A 20,653-nucleotide genomic window follows, 5' to 3' on the forward strand; every position below is an offset into this window, starting at 1 on the left:
CATGAGGCATGGTTCGCACGTGTCAAATGATTCATAATCAAGACACTCCAAAAGTCCATGTGCATGGAGTTTCTTCATGCGTTTAACACCAATGTGACCAAGGCGGTAGTGCCACAAGTATGTGGGACTATCATTATCAACCTTACATCTTTTGGCATTCGCACTATGAATATGTCTAACATCACGTTCGAGATTCAATAAAAATAGACCATTGACCAGCGGGGCATGACAATAAAACATATCTCTCATATAAAGGGAACAACCATTATTCTCGGATTTAAATGAGTAGCCATCTCGCATTAAACGAGATCCAGATACAATGTTCATGCTCAAAGCTGGCACTAAATAACAATTATTGAGGTTTAAAACTAATCCCAAAGGTAAATGTAGAGGTAGCACACCGACGGCGATCACACTAACCTTGGAACCATTTCGGACGCGCATCGTCACCTCGTCCTTCGTCAGTCTCCGCTTATTCCGCAGCTCCTGTTTTGAGTTACAAATGTGAGCCACACCGGTATCAAAACCCAGGAGCTACTACGAGCGCTGGTAAGGTACACATCAATAACATGTATATCATATATACCTTTGGTGTTGCCGGCCTTCTTACCCGCTAAGTACTTGGGGCAGTTCCGCTTCCAGTGACCATTTCCCTCGCAATAAAAGCACTAAGTCTCAAGCTTGGGTCCATTATTTGGCTTCTTTTTCCTAGCAAATGACTTACCGGGCGTGGCAACTCCCTTGTCGTCCTTCTTAAAGTTCTTCTTACCCTTGACTTTCTTGAAACTAGTGGTCTTATTCACCATCAACACTTGATGTTCCTTTTTGAATTCCACCTCCGCTGATTTCAGCACTGAATATAACTCGGGAATGGACATCTCCATCCCTTGCATATTGTAGTTCATCACAGAGCTCTTGTAGCTAGGTGGAAGCGACTGGGGGATTCTGTCAATGACCGAGTCTGTAGCGACCAGACCTCAAACGGTCCAATCTCTGTGCTCAGGCATCATCCTTGGATCAGTAATGCTGACACCACACAGTACTTGAAGGATTTATAACATAGTAGCAATCACACACTTATTACATCGAGTGTCTCAATAGAGATCTTATTACAATAAATATGGCTTAAGGCCATCTAATAATGATAACAGCGGAAGGCTTGGAAGATAAGTGAGTCCATCAACTCCAATGGCATCACTGAGTATAGAACCACGACCTAAAACTCCTTAACCGTCGTCTGGAAAGTCTGCAACATAAACATTGCAGCCCAAAAACGGGTCAGCACATGGAATATGCTGGCAATGTAACACATAGGGAGTAATGGAATGAAATAGCTATACTATATGCATATTTGGCTGGTGGAAAGCTCTATGGTTACAGTTTTGCGTAAAGCCAATTTTTCCCTACTGCAAAGGAATAAAATTATTTAACTATTATGGTGGTTGTTGAACATTGAGAATGGTTGGCAGCATCCTGAATCCCAATTAAGTAACATCATTAAACAAACCCGTCAAATTAAATTTTATAGTAACATGTTAAGATTCACATGATAATCCAGGTACTAGATACTCAAGACATCCATAACCGGGGACACGGCTAATCATGATTAGTTTATACACTCTGCAGAGGTTTGGGCACTTTTCCCCACAAGACTCGATCGCCTCCGTTTGGTTTTTCGCACTTCACGATGTTTGAGAAATGGATGACCGAGACATAGTCTTTCAGAAGCGCTAGCACCTTACGATGGGTAGACCGTACCACCTACATCCCCTACATCTGCTAGTCTACCACTGTAACAGTTCGCACGACTTAGTCAACTATGCTAGAGCCCATAATAGCTTGTGGCTGCACACGGAAGTTTCTAGCCTGAAAAATCTCATGATCCCTTTGAGCCTGGGTGGCGGTCGAAAATAAAACAGGCAATCCTGGAATACCCAGGTACCTCAATCCACCCAAATGTGTATTTAAGTTGCCACCTTAGATAAACCATTGATTTAAAAATCTCACATCTGTCATGGATATCACTCATCCAATCCACGTCTACTAGCATAGCATAGCAGTAATAAGAAAACGTAGAAGTAACTCCCAAAGGTTTGATAATAAACAGGTAATAGGTACTACCTCAACTACTTCCCAAACCCACAATTTAATTAGATCCTAATCATGCAATGTGTAAGGATTGATCTAATGCAATAAAACTGGGTAGTAGAAGGTATGATCAAAGTGTTACTTGCCTAGCTGATGATCTGAGAAACCTAGTGATTCGAAGTAACAAGCGGCGCACTCCGGGTACTCTATCGCAAACAAACAAGAATACTATAAGTACTCAACTAATGCACAGGTATAACTCAAATAAGATATCTAACCAGAAAGTTCAACTTAAGAACTCCGGTTGGCAAAAAGAATCAAATCGAACAAAGGAACGAAAGATAAACGGCAAAACAAACAGGCTTCGTTTACTATTCTGGATCTAAGGCAATTTTTACAGAAGCAAAAAATTGTTTAAGTTGGTTAAACGGAAAGAGGGTTTCGAGACGAAACTCCAGGCGCTTGAATCGACTGATTCCAATAAACGAGCGAGAAGTTATACTAAAACGAAAATCGGATCAGAAATCGCGATCGGAAAAATCGCAGATTTAATCTGAGAAAAAGAAAAACGACAAAGAGTTTAACGAACGAATGTTCGTTAACTGGGTCTAAACGACGAGCATGTTCGTTAAAACGAACGAACAAGCGAACACTCGCTAAATAGAATAAACCGAAAAAAACCGTTCTAATAAAAAAATGGATCTAAAAAAATAAAATAAACTACGGCTTTTAAAAAAACGGGCGGTTTTCTAAAGAAAACCGCCGGCGACGGCGGCTACCTCGGGCGGCGGGTCCGGCGAGCGGGCGGGGCGGCGGGGCGGCGGGGCAGCGGCGAGGCGGCGGGGCGGGCGGGCGGCAGCGCGGATTAGGCGCTAGGGTTTCGGCCCGGGTGGGCTGGCTCGGGCCCCGGGCGGCGGCTTATAAGGGCTGCCCCGGGCGGAGTGCAGAAAAACAAATAAAAGAAATACTAAACGGACTGCAAAAATCCCGAAATAAATTTTCCCCGGCTTCTAAAATCAAGCCTCATAGGATGAACATTTATTTGGGGCCTAAATGGAATTTTGGAAAAAGCGCATTTTTCCTAAATTCAAATAAAATAGCAAATAAAACCAAATAAAATATTATTTGATTTTTTTTATTAAATCCTCAATATTTCTTTATTTTGGGAAAGTCATTTTATTCCCTCTCTCATATTTTTGTAATAGAAATTATTGAAGATAAAATAAATAAAATCAAATGATCCTATTTTCAAAATTTGAGACAACTCAAATATGAAAATAACGAAATCCCGAACTCTCTTTGAGGGTCCTTGAGTTGCGAAAAATTTCTAGGATCAACTAAAATGCAATAAATATGATATGCAATGATGATCTAGTGTATAACATTCCAAAATGAAAATTTGGGATGTTACAAACCTATCCCCCTTAAGATGAATCTCGCCCTCGAGATTCGGGTTGGCTAGAAAATAGGTGAGGGTGGTCCTTCAGCAAATCTTCCTCTTGTTCCCAGGTGGCTTCATCCTCCGTGTGGTGGCTCCATTGAACCTTGCAAAACTTGATAACCTTGCTGTGGGTGACTCGACTGGCACATTCTAGAATCTTAACTGGTTTCTCCTCATAGGTCAAATCATTGTCCAACTGAATTCCTTCCAGTGGTACCATATCTCTCAGCGGTATGTCAGCCATCTCCGCGTGGCACTTCTTCAACTGGGATACATGAGACACATCGTGAACTCCTGATAGTACTTTGGGTAATTCCAACTTGTAGGCTACTTCTCCCGTACGTTCCAACACTTTGTATGGGCCTACAAAACGCGGCGCTAGTTTTCGCTTAACTCCAAAGCGCTTAACTCCTCGAAGTGGTGATACTCGAAGATAGACTCGGTCTCCGACTTCGTAACCTGTCTCCTTGCGTTTAGAATATGCATAACTCTTCTGCCTAGATTGAGCTACCTTTAGCCTATCGCGAATTAATTTCACTTTCTATTCAGATTCCTTTATCAGATCCGGTCCAAAAAACTGGCGATCTCCAACTTCATTCCAGGACAATGGGGTCCTGCACCTCCTTCCATACAGGGCTTCGAAAGGGGCCATCTTCAAACTGGATTGATAGCTGTTGTTGTAAGATAACTCTGCATATGGCAAATTCTCATCCATACTAGATCCGTAATCTAGAGCACAAGCTCTTAGCATATCCTCCAAGATCCGGTTGACTCTCTCAGTCTGTCCATCTGTCTGCGGGTGGAAAGTTGTGCTAAACTATAGTCTGGTTCCCAAAGTCTCATGCAACTGATTCCAGAACTTTGAAGTAAACTGGGTTCCTCTATCCCATACAATGCTCCTTGGAACTCCATGCAGACATACGATCCTGGTCATATATATCATTGCCAACTTTGCACTGGTATAGGTAGTCTTCACTGGAATGAAATGAGCTACCTTTGTCAAATGATCGACTACAACCCATATCGAGTCATAGCCTGAACGTGTTCTGGGCAATCCTGTAATAAAATCCATGCCTAGCTTATCCCACTTCCATTCGGGTATCGGCAATGGTTGTAGCAATCTTGCTGGCTTCTGATGCTCTGCCTTCACTCTCTGACATACAACACAAACTGCTACGTACTCCGTAATATCCTTCTTCATTCCGGTCCACCAGAAAATATCCTTCAAATCCAAATACATCTTGGTATTTCATGGGCGAATCGAATATGGTGAATCATGGGCCTCTTGCAGAATTAGCTTCCTAATCTCCAGATCATTTGGCACATAAACACGGTCTTCAAACCATAAGGTATCATGCTCATCCTCACGAAATCCCTTAGCTTTTCCTTTGCTAATTTTCTCCTTAATAGAAGCAATCTCCTTGTCAGTCCTTTGGGCTTCTCTGATTTTATCCATCAATGTAGACTGAATCTCCAATGCTGCTACATAGCCTCTCGGGACTATTTCTAAACATAACTCTCGAAGATTTTCGGCTAACTCCCTTGGTAATTCTCCCGTCATTAGGGTGTTGACATGGCTCTTACGGCTTAATGCGTCAGCTACTACGTTAGCCTTTCCGGGGTGATAATGCAATTTCATATCATAATCCTTGATGAGCTCCAACCATCTCCTTTGTCTGAGGTTCAACTCCTTCTGTGTGAAAATATACTTCAAACTCTTATGATCCGTATACACTTCGCAATGGTTTCCAATCAGAAAATGTCTCCAAGTCTTCAGTGCATGCACTACGGCTGCTAACTCCAAATAATGCGTAGCATAATTCAACTCATGAGGCTTAAGCTGTCGTGAGGCATATGAAACAACTCTCCCTTCCTGCATAAGCACTGCTCCAAGTCCTCGACGTGAAGCGTCGCAATACACCTCATAATCCTTGGTCTGGTCTGGCAAAATCAACACTAGTGAAGTAAACAAACGTTTCTTCAACTCCGGAAAACTAGCCTCACATTCCTCCGTCCATATGAACTTGGTATCCTTCTTCAACAACTCAGTCTTAGGCTTCGCAATCTTTGAGAAATTCTCAATAAACCTCCGGTAGTATCCTGCGAGTCCAAGAAAACTCCGGATCTCTCCAACTGTGGTTGGTGCTTCCCACTTGGTCATGGTATCAACTTTAGTGGGATCTATTGCTATACCTTCTCCGGATATAACGTGTCCGAGAAATCCAAATTCCTTCAACCAAAACTCATATTTGCTAAACTTGGCATATAGTTGATGTTCCCTGAGCTTTCCAAGAACCAAACGCAAATGTTCCTTATGCTCCTCTTCATTCTTTGAGTAAACCAGGATATCATCAATGAACACTACGACGAACTTATCCAAGAACTCCATAAACACTTTGTTCATCATGTTCATAAAATATGCAGGTGCGTTGGTCAGACCAAATGACATAACGGTATACTCGTACAGCCCATACCTGGTGGTAAAAGCTGTCTTGGGTATATCCTGTTCCCGAATCTTCAACTGGTGGTATCCTGATCGCAGATCGATCTTGGAAAATACCTTAGCTCCTTGCAATCGATCAAACAGATCATTGATCATCGGTACTGGGTACTTGTTCTTGATAGTTACTTCATTCAATCCTCGATAATCTACAACCATCCTTAACGATCCATCCTTCTTCTCCACTAGAAGTACTGGCGATCCCCAAGGTGAAGAACTTGGGCGAATATATCCTTTATCCAGTAACTCCTTAATTTGCTTCTTAATTTCCACCAAATCCTTTGCAGGCATCCTATATGGTCTCTTTGATATTTGCCCTGTGCCTGGCAATAGCTCAATCAAAAACTCAATATCTCTATCCAGTGGCATGCCTGGCAACTCTTCTGGAAATACTTCGGGGAAATCCTTCACTACTGATACTTCCTCTTGCACAACTCCTGTTAAGCAATTTACTTGAGTCCTCTTTGGCACATCTCGGGATACATGCTTGATCCTTCTCCCTTCTGGGGTGGGAAGCAAAATTGACTTACTAGCACATTCAATATTCCCTTCATACTTTGATAACCAATCCATGCCTAATATCACATCCAATCCTTGGGATTCCAATACTATTAGGTCTAAGGGAAAACATAGTTACCAATCCTTAATGGTAACCGATCACACCATAGACTAGCCATATATTCTGCTCCAGGCGAGGTTATTAACATGGGTGACCTAAGGGCTTCGGTTGGAAGTTTATACTTATCCACATATCCCTTTGATATGTATGAATGCGATGCACCAGTATCGAAAAGAACGAGTGCAGTAAATGACTTAACCAAAAACTTACCGATTACTGCATCCGGCTGCTCTTCAACCTCCTCCACATTAACGTGGTTCACCTGTCCCTGTTGAAAGGGTTCGGCTTCTTCCCAGAGCTTCCATTGCCATTTCCATTCTGTGATTCAGGACATTCATTGGCAAATATGTCCGATCTTCTGGCACTTAAAGCAAGTGACTTGGCTTAGGTCTTTCTTGGCTGGGGTTGATGGGTTGGTACGGTTCTGGCCGTTGCTTCCTCCATTCCCATTACCATTCCTGGGGCCATTGTGATTGTGCGAGCTTCCTCCTCCATGGGTATGCTGAAAATGTCCTCCCGGTCTAGGGGTAAATCGTGGCTTCTACTGAGCTCCTGAATTGTTCTTTCCTTGTGCATACTTCCTCTTGCGATTTTCAATTTGTTGTTGCTTCCCTTCAATCATAAGAGCACGGTCTACCAAGTCCTGGTAGTTGTTGAAGGTTTCTACCATCAACTGCATGCTCAACTCATCATTCAGTCCTTCCAGCAACTTCTCCTGCTTAGCTGCATCCGTAGCAACGTCATCTGGGGCATAACATGCTAATTTACTAAAGTCCTCCACATACTGGCCAACGGTCCATCCTCCTTGGCGCAAGTTGCGAAACTCTCGCTTCTTCATGGCCATAGCTCCTGCTGAAACATGGGTAGTTCGAAAAGCCTGCTGAAACTGGTCCCATGTGACAGTATCGACAGGGAAAGTGGCTGTGCAATTCTCCCACCATGATGCTGCGGGTCCTTCAAGCTGATGTGCGGCAAACTTCACCTTCTCCGCATCCGTGCATCTTGCTGTGGTCAACTCTCTAGCTGTCTTGCGGAGCCAATCATCTGCTACTATCGGCTCGGTGCTACTGGAAAACACCGGCGGATTCAGCCTAAGAAAACGGGCTAAGTGATCAACAGGTGGTGGTGGTGGTGGGTTGTTGTTGTTGTTCCCCTGATTCTAATTCTGGACTAGCAACTGCATCAATGTGTTTTGCTACTGGATCAACTGGGTGAGCTCCGGTGGAAAGGTAAATCCGGGGTCACGTCTCGGAGGCATCTGAGGGTTTAGAAAAGATGAGATTTAAGAATAGAGGGGGGCTAAAGAGAAAACATTACGCATATGCACATGAGGCAAAAGCAAACAATTCACTTCATTCAATCAAACAAGGGCATACAATCGATCTAACTATCGCAAAAGTGCTCGGACTACTATATTTACATGGTGGACTACTACTACTGATGAGGTGGGCTACTAGAAATATTCTTCGGTTGCAGACTCCATGATATCTGCTCCAGCTTCATCAACATATGTAGTGACCAGACCTCAAACGGTCCAATCTCTATGCTCAGGTGTCATCCCTGGATCAGTAATGCTGACACCACACAGTACTTGAAGGATTTATAATAGAGTAGCAATCACACACTTATTACATCGAGTGTCTCAATAGAGATCTTATTACAATAAATGTGGCTTAAGGCCATCTAATAATGATAACAGCAAAAGGCTTGGAAGATAAGTGAGTCCATCTACTCCAACGGCATCACTGAGTATAGAACCACGACCTAAAACTCCTTAACCGTCGTCTGAAAAGTCTACAACATTAACGTTGCAGCCCGAAAACGGGTCAGCACATGGAATATGCTGGCAATGTAACACATAGGGAGTAATGGAATGAAACAGCTATACTATATGCATATTTGGCTGGTGGAAAGCTCTATGGTTACAGTTTTGTGTCAAGCCAATTTTTCCCTACTGCAAAGGAATAAATTTATTTAACTATTATGGTGGTTGTTAAACATTGAGAATGGTTGACAGCATCCTCAATCCCAATTAAGTAACATCATTAAACAAACCCATCAAATTAAATTTTATAGTAACATGTTGAGATTCACATGATAATCGAGGTACTGGATACTCAAGACGTCCATAACCGGGGACACGAAAAATCATGATTAGTTTATACACTCTGCAGAGGTTTGCGCACTTTTCCCCACAAGACTCGATCGCCTCCGTTTGGTTTCTCGCACTTCATGGTGTTTGAGAAGCGGATGACCGAGACTTAGTCTTTCAGAAGCACTAGCACCTTATGATGGGTAGACAGTACCACCTACATCCCCTACATCTGCTAGTCTACCACTATAAGAGTTCGCACGACTTAGTCAACTATGCTAGAGCCCATAATAGCTTGTGGCTGCACACGGAAGTTTCTAGCATGAAAAATCTCATGATCCCTTTGAGCCTGGGTGGCGGTCCAAAAGAAAACAGGCAATCCTGGAATACCCAGGTACCTCAATCCACCCAAATGTGTATTTAAGTTGCCACCTTAGATAAATCATTGATTTAAAAATCTCACATCTGCCATGGATATCACTCACCCAATCCACGTCTACTAGCATAGCATAGCAATAATAAGCAAACGTAGAAGTAACTCCCAAAGGTTTGATAATAAACAGGTAATAGGTACTACCTCAACTACTTCCCAAACCCACAATTTAATTATATCCTAATCATGAAATGTGTAAGGATTGATCTAATGCAATAAAACTGGGTAGTAGAAGGTATGATCAAAGTGTTACTTGCCTTGCTGATGATCCGGGAAACCTAGTGATTCGAAGTAACAAGCGATGCACTCCGGATACTTTATCGCACATGTAAAACTCAAATAAGAGATCTAACCAGAAAGTTCAACTTAATAACTCCGGTTGGCAAAAAGAATCAAATCGAACGAAGCAACGAAAGACAAACGGCAAAAGAAACTGGCTTCATTTACTATTCTGGATCTAAGGCAATTTTTACAGAAGCAAAAACTTGTTTAAGTTGGTTAAACGGAAAGAGGGTTTCGAGACGAAACTCCAGACGCTTGAATCGCCTGATTCCGATAAACGAGCGAGAAGTTATACTAAAACGAAAATCGGATCAGAAATCACGATCAGAAAAATCGCAGATTTAATCCGAGAAAAAGAAAAACGACGAACAGTTTAATGAACGAACGTTCGTTAACTGGATCTAGACGACGAACATGTTCGTTAAAACGAACGAATGAGCGAACGCTCGCTAAATAGAATAAACTGAAAAAAACCGTTCTAATAAAAAACGGATCTAAAAAAATAAAATAAACCGCTGATTTTAAAAAAACCGGGCGGTTTTCTAAAGAAAAGCGCCGGCGACGGGGGCTACCTCGGGCGGCGGGTTCGGTGAGAGGGCGGGGCGGCTCCGGCGAGCGGGCGGGGCGGCGGCGGCGCGGCAAGGCGGCGGGGCAGCGGCGAGGCGGCGGCGCGGGCGGGCGGCGGCGCGGATCGGGCGCTAGGGTTTCGGCCCGGGTGGGCTGGCTCGGCCCCCGGGCGGCGGCTTATAAGGGCTGCCCCGGGCAGAGTCCCGCTCCGGTACGGCCCGAAGTCGGTTCGCGTTTTTTTAATAATAACACGCAGAAAAAGAATAAAAGAAATACTAAAATAACTCCAAAAATCCCGAAATAAATTTTCCCCGGCTACTAAAATCAAGCCGCACAGGATGAACAGTTATTTGGGGCCTAAATGCAATTTTGAAAAACGCGCATTTTTTCCTAAATTCAAATAAAATAGCAAATAAAACCAAATAAAATCTTCTTTGGTTTTTTATTAAATCCTCAATATTTCTTTATTTTGGGAAAGTCATTTTATTCCCTCTCTCATATTTTTGTAATAGAAATTGTTGAAGATAAAATAAATAAAATCAAATGATCCTATTTTCAAAATTTGAGACAACTCAAATATGAAAATAACGAAATCCCCAACTCTCTCCGAGGGTCCTTGAGTTGCGAAAAATTTCTAGGATCAACCAAAATGCAATAAATATGATATGCAATGATGATCTAGTGTATAACATTCCAAATTGAAAATTTGTGATGTTACAGAGTCATCTGGAAGATTCACTCCTAGCTGAGACAAGCGGTTGTGCAACCCAGACATTTTGAGTATATGCTCGTTGACAGAATTGTTTTCCTCCATCTTACAACTGTAGAAATTGTCGAAGACTTCATATCGTGGAACATCTCATATGCTCCGTGTTGCTCAAAACACATTTGCAGCTCTTGGAACATCTCATATGCTCCGTGTTGCTCAAAACACTTTTCGAGCCCCCTGATTCTAAGCTATAAAGCATGCCGCACTAAACTAGGGAGTAATCATCACTACGCGACTGCCAAGCGTTCATAATGTCTTAAGTTGCTGGGAAAATGGGTGCGTCACCTAGCGGTGCTTCAAGGACATATGCTTTCTTGGAAGCTATGAGGATGATCCTCAAGTTACGGGCCCAGTCCATATAGTTGCTACCATCGTCTTTCAGCTTGGTTTTCTCTAGGAACGCGTTGAATTTGAGGGTGACATTAGCGTGGGCCATTGGATCTACAAGATAGATTGTAAAGACAATTTTAGACTAAGTTCATGATAATTAAGTTCATCTAATCAAATTATTTATTGAACTCCCACTCAGATAGACATCCCTCTAGTCATCTAAGTGATACATGATCCGAATCGACTAGGCCGTGTCTGATCATCACGTGAGACGGACTAGTCATCAATGGGGAACATCTCCATTGTTGATCGCATCTACCATATGACTCATGTTTGACCTTTCGGTCTCTCGTGTTTCGAGGCCATGTCTATTCAAGCTAGGCTCGTCAAGTCAACCAAAGTGTTTCGCATGTGTAAATCTGGCTTACACCCGTTGTATGCAAACGTGATAATTTATCACACCCGATCATCACGTGGTGCTTCGAAATGAAGAACCTTCGCAACGGTGCACAGTTAGGGGGAACACATTTCTTGAAATTTTAGTAAGGGGTCATCTTATGCTACTGTCATTCGAAGAAATAAGATGTAAACATGATAAACATCACTTGCAAATCATAAAGTGACATGATATGGCCAATATCATCTTGCGCTTTTGATCTCCATCTTCGAGGCGCGGCATGATCACCATCGTCATCGGCATGACACCATGATCTCCATCATCATGTCTTCATGAACTTGTCTCGCCAACTATTACTTCTACCACTATGGCTAATGGTTAGCAATAAAGTAAAGTAATTACATGGCGCTTATATTGACTCATAGGTCATACAATAAATCAAGACAACTCCTATGGCTCCTCCCGGTTGTCATAGTCATTGACATGCAAGTCATGATACCTATTACAAGAACATGATCAATCTCATGCATCACATATATAATTCATCACATCCTTTTGGCCATATCACATCACATAGCATTCCCTACAAAAATAAGTTAGACGTCCTCTAATTGTTGTTGCATGTTTTGTGTGGCTGCTACGGGTTTCTAGCAAGAACGTTTCTTACCTACGCAAAAGTGCTACCTCTTGAGCATGCGTTGGTTTTCCCTTGAAGAGGAAAGGGTGATGCAGCAAAGTAGCGTAAGTATTTCCCTCGGTTTTGAGAACCAATGTATCAATCCAGTAGGAGACAACACACAAGTCACCTAGTGACTGCACATACAATCAAGAACCTTGCAACCTACGCCATAATGGGGTTGTCAATTGATAATCTCCAAGTGCAGGGAATCATCATAGAAATTCCCAATTGTGGAAGTGATAAGTATGGAGTGTCGAACCCACAAGGAGCTAAAGGTAATATCAATATTCTTTCAAGCCCTATCTTCCACTGATACGACTCTATGTACACCAAACGTTTGCTTCCAACTAGAAACGAGAAATAAAACTATGTTGTGGGTATGAAGAGGATAGCTTTGCATGGTATCGAAGAGATAAAATATAAAAGTAGGTGTTGTTATCATAAAGTTAGAATATATTACTAAATATTATAAATAGCGAGTGTGGAATAATGATGGGTCGGTGTGCGGAATTGTCTTAGGCAATTGTTAACAAGACCGATAGTCGCCACTGCAATTTCATATGAGGGAGAGGCATAAGCTAACATACTTTTGCTTCTTGGATCATATGCACTTATGATTCAAACTCTAGCAAGCATCTGCAACTACTAAAGGTCATTAAGGTAAAACCCAACCATAGCATTAAAGCATCAAGTCCCCTTTATCCCATACGCAACAACCCCCTTACTCGGGTTTATGCTTCTGTCACTCAAGCAACCCACTATAAGCGAATCATGAACATATTGCAACACCCTACAGCGGGAATCCCTCACGCTTGCGCAACACGGAGGGCACAATAGGACAGCACGAAAATAAAACATACAACTCGTACCAATCTAGATCATCAATCAACCCATGGACAAAGGATATCTACTCAAAACATCATAGGATGGCAACACATAATTGGATCATAATATGTGGCATAAAGCACCATGTTCAAGTAGGGATTACAGGGGGGTGCGGGAGAGTGGACCGCATAAAAGAGATGAGGATGGTGATGTTGATGAAGACGATCACCGCGGCGATGATTCCCCTCCCGATGGCACTCCGGTGCCACCGAGAGAGAGGAGGATAGGTTCTCCCCCTTGTGCTTCCTCCTCCATGGCCTCCCCTGGATGGGGATAGGTTCTCCCTCTGGTCCTTGGCCTTCATGGTGATGATGGCCCCTCCGGGATCCTCCTCCATAGCCTCCGGTGTTAATGGCCGCTCTAGCAGGGTGCCAGAGAGGGCCTAGATTGATTTCTCGTGGCTACAGAGGCTTGCGGTGGTAGAACTTCCGATCTAGGTTATTTTCTAGGGGTTTCTGTATTTATAGGAATTTTTGCCGTCGGTTTCACGTCAGGGGGGTCTCCGAGTCGTCCATGAGATAGGGGCCCACGCCCAGGGGGGTGGGGCGCGCGCCCCACCCACGTGGACGACTCGAGACTCTTCTGGCCCAACTCTTTTACTCTGGGGGCTTCTTTTGGTCCATAAAAAATCATCAAAAATTGGCACATCAGTTGGACTCCGTTTGGTATTCCTTTTCTACAATACTCAAAAACATGGGGAAAACAGAAACTGGCACTAGGCTCTAGGTTAATAGGTTAGCCCCAAAAATCATATAAAATAGCATTTAAATGCATATAAAACATCTAAGATTTATAATATAATAGCATGAATACTTCATAAATTATAGATACGTTGGAGACGTATCAGCATCCCCAAACTTAATTCCTGCTCGTCCCCGAGTAGGTAAATGAGAAAGGAAATAATTTATGAGGTGTGAATGCTAGCAAGTTTATAAGTTTCATCAATGATAGTTCCAATCACTTTTTCTAGCATCACTATATATCATAACAATAGCTCAACTCATGAAACTTCTCATGATCAAGTAACAAGCTATTCACATGTTAAAGTATAGGTCATAAACTTTCTTGAAAACTAACAAACAGTGCTCTTAGTCATCAAAAAATTGCAATTCATCTTATTTTCGGGAAGGGTCTATGTAAGAGCTTTGATTCAGCAAACTCCACATACTCAACTATCATTTAATCTTTCACAATTGCTAACACTCATGTGATATTTATGGGTTTAAAGTTTTAATCAGAGAGAAAGATAGGGGCTTATAGTTTCGCCTCCCAACCTTTTACCTCAAGGGTAATGTCAACAATAATACTTTATGAGAACCTACATCCAAGTGGACATATATATCCGGATTGATCCAACACAAAGTGCTTGCCAAAGGAAAAAGTGTAAAAAGGAAAGGTGATGACCACCATGACTCTTGTATAAGGGTAGAAGATAAAAGTAAAAGATAGGCCCTTCGCAGAGGGAAGCAGAGGTTGTCATGCGCTTTTATAGTTGGATGCACAAAATCTTAATGCAAAAGAACGTCACTTTATATTACCGCTTGTGATAAAGACATTTATTATGCAGTCTGTCGCTTTTATTTCTTCCCTATCACAAGTTCGTATAAAGCTTATTTTCTTCGCACTAATAGATCATACATATTTAGAGAGCAATTTTTATTGCATGCATCGATGACAACTTACTTGAAGGATATTACTCCATCCATAGGTAGGTATGGTGGACTCTCATGACAAAACTGGTTTAAGGAATGTTTGGAAGCACAAGTAGTATATCTACTTGGTGCAAAGAATTTGGCTAGCATGAGAAGGAAAGGCAAGCTCAACATGTTGGATGATCCAAGACAATATAACATTTCGGATATAGGAAAACATAACCCATTAAGTTGTCTTCCTTGTCCAACATCAACCTTTTAGCATGTCATATTTTAATGAGTGCTCACAATTGCAAAAGATGTCCAAGATAGTATGTTTATATGTAAAATCTCTCTTCCTTCAATATTCTTTCATGAATTGTTCAAGTGACCAATTCTGCGTTTGCTAACTTACAATAAGTTTACTACCTATACTTATTATGTGTCAAGTCATTACTCCCCATGTTGTAAGCATAAGAAACATATATAAATTCAGATTTATGATATTCAATTCATTTAACCATTTACTCATAGGATATATGTGAAGCACGTGAGTAAATGACAAACTACTCCAAAAAGATATAAGTGAAGAATACTGAGTAGTCAAATAATTAAATAGCCATGGGAGGATTCTTTTTCATTCAAGATTTCATATCCAATGGTTTTATTAAAACAGCAAGTAAAATTGAAAATACGCTCCAAGCAAAACACATATCATGTGACGAAAAAAATATAGCTCCGAGTAAGGTATATTGATAGTTATGAAGACAAAAGAGGAGATGCCTTCCAGGGCATCCCCAAGCTTAAGCGATTGACTCTTACTTGAATATTACCTTGGGGTGCCTTGGACATCCCCAAGCTTAGGGTCTTTCCACTCCTTATTCTCCTCATATCCATATCTCACCCAAAGCTTGAAAACTTCAATCACACAAAACTTAACGGAACTTCCTGAGATAGGTTAGTATGATAAAGAGTAAACATTCACTTTGGTACTATCAAAGACAAGGTTCATAATTGTTCTCTCATAATTCCTACTGTACCATATCATTTCTACAATTTATATTGAGAAATATAAGCCATGGAAACTAGAAAACAAGCAAACTATGCAATGAAAACAGAATCTGTCAGAAATAGAACAGTATGTAATGATCTGAACACCAACCATACTTCTGCTACTCCAAAAATTATGAAATAAATTGGCAGACGTGAGGAATTTGTCTATTAATCTTCTGAAAAAGGAATCAACTCAATCTCACTCTTCTGTAAAAAAAATGATAGTTAATCTCGTGAGCGCAAAGTTTCTGTTTTTTATAGCAAGAACACATTAACTTTCACCCAAGTCTTCTCAAAGGTCTTACTTGGCACTTTATTGAAAAAAGCTATAATACATGATTAATACAGTAGCTTAAATGATGATAACACACAAAAACAGTAAGGGTAAATATTGGGTTGTCTCCCCACAAGCGCTTTTCTTTAATGCTTTTTAGCTAGGCATGATGATTTCAATGATGCTCACATAAAAGATAAGAATTGAAACATAAAGAGAGCATCATGAAGAATATGACTAGCACATCTAAACCTAACCCACTTCCTATTCCTAGGGATTTTGTGAGCACACAATTTATGGGAACAAGAATCAACTAGCATAGGAAGGAAAACAAGTATAACTTCAAAACTTTAAGCACATAGAGAGGAAACTTGATATTATTGCAACTCCTACAAGCATGTATTCATCCCTCATAATAATTTTCAGTAGCATCATGAATGAGTTCAACAATATAACCATCACATAAAGCATTCTTTTCATGATCTACGAGCATAGAAATTTTAGTACTCTCCACATAAGCAAAATTCTCCTCATTCGGAATAGTGGGAGCAAACTTCTTCTAATTCCACTTTAGATGATAGTATTATTCATACTCCAAAAGATGTAAGTGAGGTTCATGTAGAATTATACAATTAATATAGACTAACCAATATCCAAGCTCAAATATATTAGTGAAGCACACGAAGCATTCTATAAAACCATATTCAAAAGGTTTAAGTGAAGCACAAAGAGCAATTCTATAAGATCATACTTAAAAGATATAAGTGAAGCACATGAAGTATTCTACAAATCAATAAAGGGATGTCTCATAGACGGCTTCCTCAAAATTCTAACACAAGTATGACTGCTGTTGCCACGATAGGAAGATCTTTTTCTTTTCAATTCAACTCAACATTTTTCAAATTCAAAAACTTGCGCAAACTCATCCGTGTACACCGAAAATCTAAAGCCTATGTACCAGCCATGACAGTTTTTAAATCTTCCAGCCATGTAAGCTAGGAGAGCCATGTATGCCAGGGGATGCTTGGGCATAAGTTTCAAATTCAAAACAGCGGGCATTTCAGCGTTGCAAAAATAGATCACAGGCAAGACATTTGATTGATCATCAAAGCACGAATTGAAATAAGTTTTCATGACATTTTCAACTACTTCCCATGGGTTCTGATATGTGAAGCAAGCCTATGCTTCGGCAATTCACGACATTGCACACACGTAGGTCTCCTAACTCTACTAAGGTCTTTAAGTACAAATTCAAATAAGGTCCATAAGTTTCCATCACAGACTACTTCGGATTTTGGTTTCTCCAAAAAACCCCAATGCTAAGGGGTGCACTTAAATGAACAGACCACACACGTCGCGCACGGACAAAACATGCTACCAGCCCACAAGTAATCTAAACCATGATTCATTCCCCATCAGTCAATTATCTCCTCGCACTGGAAAACCGGGAGATCGCCCTTGTTTCCCATCATGGTCACAACATCGTATGCAATCTTCTTCCGAAGGTGATCTAGCTTCTCTCGTGTCTAACAAAAAAACATCAAGAAGCACGGCTTAGTCTACTGACAGCATTGTTCATTTTCGGTGTTCTTTCAGTTCATCACTCAAAGCATTTTTTTCTTTTTATGGGCTTAGCAATGAATGAAGCTAAAGCCCAGTGAACTTCGTTATGTAGTGGACAATGTACACCCCGATCTCCTCCTTGTTGGCAATGGTATTCCCATTAGTTGTCTCGCCATATGAAAGGCACATGAAGTAATTTTATTTCTAAATTATTTCTGGACAAACTCACCTCATACACGGTTCGTGTTGCGCAACTATTGGTAAATAAAGGTCCACCCAGTAGTCTCGACCAATCCAGCACCAAACATGTCGTTGAAGCGGTTGCAAAATCTGTACAGCAATCTCTTTGCCAAAGCCTCATGCTTTATCTTCATCTCATTTCCTGGATCTATCTCAGTTGGATCAAGCACCATAACTTCCTTCTTCTCGATGTATAGAATGTACAGCGACCAGCAGTCCATGAACGGCACTGGGGAGGATGAACTGCGATCAATAGCAAGTACAGGTTACTAGCCGTCACAGGTGACAGACATCATACGATGCAAAGGTAAAGACACAGCCCACTATGTTTACTTTCTTCAACCAGTCAATTTTGTAACCCATTAGTGCTTACCTTCTTCAACCAGTCAATTCTGTAACCCATTAGTGTAGAGTTCATCATCTCGATGTAATCCCTATCCACTTCGTTATCTGGCTTGCAAAGCTCATCCTGCATCATCATCGACACTTTTTCATGCATACTTCCCAGCAAAACAGAATTAAGAAAAAGGAATGCTAGTGGTATATCAGATGCAATCACATTTGCCATGGTGGTATGCTTGTAATTTAGCTGGAAACATGTTTTTTACAGATGCTCCCACCACTCACAAGCCTCTTGCATGCAATTTTATCAGATGTTTAAAGACACTGAAAGCAAACCCAGGTCGGTACAAAAAGACAATGTTAGGGCTCATGAATGTTGGCCCATGTGCTAGATCGAGTTGGACGCTAACATCTGGTATCAGAGCCAGCATCGCCATACCTTCCCGAGGGGCTTCTTAGGGGGATAGGGTGTTAGGGCTGCTGTCCACCAGTGGAGGCTGGCTTGGTTTAGTCCCACCTCGCTTATGGGAGGAGGCCATGACCAACTTATAAGGGAGAGTATCCCTCCTCCTTTCAGTCCGGGCTTTTGGGATGGAGTTGGCTCTTCATTGAATGTTGGCCCATGTGCGCATAAACGTCCAGAACGTAAGTAGACTGTGGGCTAGATCGAGTTGGACGCTAACAGACAAGCTATGTATACATAGCATGCCGACAAAATACAAAATCCCGATTCACACTTTATGACGGACATATTTGACTTCCTCATTTATACACGTAGATGATTTGAACAGTTAACTAAATATACGAGGATACCAAGTTAGCAAGCATCAATATCAGTAGGTATTTTTCTGGCAGCGTCTATGTTCAGCATGCAAAAATTATATTTCTAAGTCCCGACAAAGATCATGGCGGCCAGCTGAAGTATGTCGTAAGGGAAACACAGTAGCACTCAACAAAAAAATTCAGAACAAAGACACATAATGGTTTCAGGGCGCACCTTTTTGTCCATCCTGGACCCTTCGGATTCACCCTGTTGGTCGACTGTGCGGACCTCATCAGCGAGCCATCCCGCCGGCGTGGCCCGATACCCTCTTGCCGCCCCTGGCTAGCACCGCCAGCATGTTGCTCGTGTTAGAATATGATATGAGTTTTAAGTTAGAGATAGTAGATAGAGATATGATAGGTTTGAACCACGTGTAACTTGTCCTCTACTCCAGGTCTCTACCCCTCCGTTGTACCTCTTTATATACCCCCACAAGGGTCAGATCAATACTGTTAAACATGATATATAGTTAGGCGAGTAGGTAGGAGAATATTGTGTTTTATCTTTTGTATTCTTATCTCCTCCTATCGCCTCCATGTAAATATCTCACGGTTGATCTACAACCGAACCTTGTACTCCAAGCCACAATCAATATATAAACATGCGGGCTCCTATGTATGGGAGTTGAGACGTTTCACGCAACTTTCACATGGTATACACAGCCTACCTCTTCCCCTACTTCTAGCCTCCTTCCCCCCTGCCGCAACCCTCCTAAACCATCACCTTCCTTACCGCACCACCATGTCTTCCTCCAACCAAGTCGTCTCCCCCGGCCTCAACTACACAACCTCAGAACCCCTTACCAGAACCAACTACGTTCTCTGGCGAGCCCAAGCTCACTCCCAGATCATGGGGGCAGGGCTATATGGGTATATCGATCAAACAACCCCCAAGCCGTCCAAAACCATAGTCACAAAAACCACCGATGGGAAAGATCAGATCGCTCCCAATCCTGCCTACAAACCTTGGCTAGTCCAAGATCAACAAATAGTGGCCTATCTGCTCCGAAACCTCTCCAAAGAAGTCCTAATTCAGGTTGCCTCCCTAGAAACATCACATGCCATATGGTCTGCCCTCGCAAACATGTTCGCTGCACAATCTAGGTCTCGCATCAACAACTACCCCTTGCTCTTTCCAATGCCCAAAAGGGAACCCAGTCTGCCGCTACCTTCTTTGGCCACATGCGATCTCTCTCAGATGAGTTAGCAGCCGCTAGCAAACCCATAGGCGAGGATGAGCTCATCTCTCACATCATAGTCGGGCTTGATATGGACTATCAGCGCATTATCTCTGCCCTTGACGTCTGAACTGACACAGATTATGTCGACGATCTCTTCGCGATGGTGTCCAACTTTGATCAGCGCATGGAGATGTTCCACGGCACCGGGGCTGGCGCCTTCAAATCCTCCGCTAACGTGGCCTCTCGGGGTCGCGGCGGCAGTGGTCTCCATTCTCCCAAGAATGGTTGTGGCAACGGATCTCGTAATGGCGGAAATCAAGGAGGCGGCGGCGGCTATCACAACGGCGGTGGTGGTCGCGGCCACTACAACAACAGCAGCGGTGGCGGCGGCAGCTACCACCAAAACCCTGGTGGTGGTGGCGGTGGCTACCAGAACTCCGGCGGCAATAACAACTCCAGGCAGCG

The 20,653-nt window shown here is 42.2% G+C and overlaps 1 pseudogene; it reads left to right on the plus strand.

Annotated features, from left to right (window-relative positions):
* The first annotated feature begins 20,228 nt into the window (after positions 1–20,228).
* On the plus strand, positions 20,229–20,367 carry LOC125526146 (annotated as a pseudogene).
* Positions 20,368–20,653: the final 286 nt, after the last annotated feature.

Source organism: Triticum urartu, chromosome 7 (genome assembly GCF_003073215.2).
Source record: "Triticum urartu cultivar G1812 chromosome 7, Tu2.1, whole genome shotgun sequence".
Classification (NCBI taxonomy): domain Eukaryota; kingdom Viridiplantae; phylum Streptophyta; class Magnoliopsida; order Poales; family Poaceae; genus Triticum; species Triticum urartu.